We start from the raw sequence: 3,312 nt of genomic DNA on the forward strand, positions 1-3,312 counted from the left end.
CTAAAAGCCAGTCCAACATGGGATATTTAGTAGTAATAAATGCTTCCTGTGCTTCCTGTGAGTTTTGCATTGTAAAACTTTGTTGTGAACAGTAAGCCAAAACATTGTAAAACTATAAACTGTCATGATTGGCACTCAGGGGACTACACTGTCTCCTGGTGGTCTGTCAGTTTCATCACTGTGTGTTCCAGTTGCCACAGCAGCCAGTAACCAGTGTTCATGTTTCTGAAACAAAGGCGACCATTAATGAGGTCCACTGTGAGCTGCTTCCTAACAAAACATTTATCAACAGTTTCTGAAGGTAATTAGCTCTCCGGGACCAAAGAGAGAGGCCCAGTGATAGATGTTAATCAGAGCTCAGAGGATAACACTGATTACACGCTGCGTTAATGAAAGCTCCTGGGATCTACAGGGACCCTCTTCACTGTCACTGCATCATGAACCTTGGACTGCAGGTTTTCCAACATACTGTGCTTTGGTCTCCAGCAGAAAACTAAACAACTATCCCTAAGCAATCTAGGTGAACCCTGACCTGTCCAGTAGTGCCAACATTTGCTGTTTGAACAGATCACATAAGACATATAACCTAAAAGACTCCTGTAAAACTTCACTGAGCACACACAACTTTTGGATTTGAATGACTAATGATTTCCCAAGACCCTGCATAAACTGGATAAGTGGGTATGGACTCCATGTATTTCCTGGTTTGGGCTATGTCCCTTATTTCCAATGAAAGGAAATCTTCATGCAACTGCATATGACGATATTTTGGACAATAATAACTTTGTGGCAAAAGACCTTCTCCTGTTTCAAAATGACTATGTCCCAATGCACAAAGAAATGCCCCAATGTCCCAATCCATAAATAAATGCTTTTCCCGGTTTGCAGGAACTAAATGCTTTATAAATAAAGTTGTAAACTTATTAACCTGGAACCCTGACAGCGGCTCATGCCAGCCAGGTGAAAAGCCTTTCCAGAACACACTCTTCTGCAGGTTCAGAGAAAGTGACGATCATAAGATGGACAGAAGGAACAGAGTGAAAGAAGTGTGAATATGAAGCAAGAAGGCCGGTCTGCAGGCTGGAGTCTCTCCACAGAGGGGGAGCAGCTGTCCGTTGCTCCCTGAACGCCCCATTGCAGCTTTTAATTCTATTAACCTGCTGGTCACTGAGACACCTGGGAGCTCCTAGGCCTCCAGGACACTCATTAGAGCCCAGTAATAACACAGGTTTGAAGGTGTACACACACAGTCTCGCTCAAGGACAGTTCTCGCTCTGAAATCTTGTGAGAGGCGAGTTGTTGCAGGAAGACGTCGGTGCAAATAATGGAGAGGAGTTTGTTATGAATGTAGAGAAGCTATATATGCAAACAAACTGCAATGTCGCTGGTTCAACACTTTTCCTTTCTTGGATCACTTTTGACAGGTACTGACCACTGCAGCCCGGGAACACCCCACAAGAGCTGCAGTTTTGGAGATGTTCTGACCCAGATGTCTAACCATCACAGTTTGGCCCTTGTCAAAGTCAGAATCAGAATCAGTTTTATTGCCAGGTATGTGTACACATACAAGGAATTTGACTCTGAATTGTATAATACAAAATCACAATAATAAAAATAAAATAAAATCAGACACAGACTTCTGTGTAGTCGACACAAATATACACACTATGAACAAAAACAATATAGACATATTGACAAATAGTGCAATGAAGCATAGTGCAAAGGATGCTGGAATAAATAAGTATAAGTATTTTGTGCAGGAGTTATGACCTGAGGTAGGTGTATTGGTATACAGTATATACAATATGACATAGTATGAACAGCACTGAAATAGAGAATGGTGAATAAATAAATAATAAGTGGAAACCAGTAAACAGGTGCTGATTAGAGGCAGAGTTACTGGGTTATTGCACAGGAATTGTTCCTGACACTGTGAGTCAGAAATCAGCTGTTCATCAGAGTGATGCCTTGTGGGAAGAAACTGTTCCTGAGTCTATTGGTTTTGGCGTACAGTGCTCTGTAGCGCCTACCAGAGGGGAGGAGCTGGAACAGGTTGTGTCCGGGGTGAGATGGATCTGCAGTGATGTTTCCTGGCCGTTTCCTGTCTCTGGAAATGTATAAGTCCTGAATGGAGGGCAGGTTGGCACCAGTGATGTTTTCTGCAGTCCTAACTGTCCGTTGTAGTCTGCTCCTGTCCTTTTTGCTGGCAGATCCAAACCAGACAGTGATGGAGGTGCAGAGAACAGACTGGATGATGGCTGTGTAGAACTGGATCAGCAGCTCCTTAGGCAGGTTGAGCTTCCTGAGCTGACACAGGAAGTACATCCTCTGCTGGGCCTTCTTGATGATGGTGTCAGGGTTGGGCTCCCACTTCAGGTCCTGGGATATAGTGGAACCCAGAAACCTGAAGGATTCCACAGCAGACACAGGGCTGTTGAGTATGGTGATGGTCATCTCCACAGTTTTGAGCATGTTAAGCTCCAGGTTGTTCTGACTGCACCAGAGAGCCTGCTGATCAACCTCCCGTCTGTAGGCCGACTCATCACCGTCCCGGATGAGGTCGTCAGCGAACTTCAGGAGTTTGACAGATGGGTCTCCTGAGGTGCAGTCGTTGGTGTAGAGGGAGAAGAGCAGGGGCGAGAGCACACACCCCTGGGGGGCGCCAGTGCTGATAGTCCGGGCGCTGCATGTGACGTTCAAGAAGTTTGTGATCCACTGACTGGGGGGGGCTGGGTGACTGTCCGAAGGAGGAATAGTCGTAAGCATCATCAACCTGTTCACGTTTCTAACAGATTTTCCCCACTCAGCGACACACCCGCTGAGAAACCAACTCTGATCACTGGCAGCTCCATTTTGAGAAACGTGAAGTTAGCGAAGCCAGCGGCCATAGTTAAGTGCATCCCTGGGGCCAGAGCGGGCGGCTTTGAGTCTTATTTGAAACTGCTGGCTAAGGATAAACGTAAATACAGTAAGATTGTTATTCACGTCGGCGGTAATGACTCCCGGTTACGCCAATCGGAGGTCACTAAGATTAACGTTGAGTCGGTGTGTACATATGCAAAAACAATGTCGGACACCGTAGTTTTCTCTGGACCCCTGCCAAATCTGACCAGTGATGACATGTATAGCCGCATGTCGTCATTCCGCCGCTGGTTGTCGAGGTGGTGTCCAGCAAACGATGTGGGCTTTGTAGATCATTGGCAGACTTTCTGGGGAAGACCTGGTCTGATCCGGAGAGATGGCATCCATCCCACTTGGGAAGGAGCAGCTCTCATTTCTAGAAATCTGGCCAAGTTTATTAGTGGACCAAAT

This window comes from Micropterus dolomieu, linkage group LG23, assembly GCF_021292245.1.
Source record: "Micropterus dolomieu isolate WLL.071019.BEF.003 ecotype Adirondacks linkage group LG23, ASM2129224v1, whole genome shotgun sequence".
In the NCBI taxonomy this organism is placed as follows: domain Eukaryota; kingdom Metazoa; phylum Chordata; class Actinopteri; order Centrarchiformes; family Centrarchidae; genus Micropterus; species Micropterus dolomieu.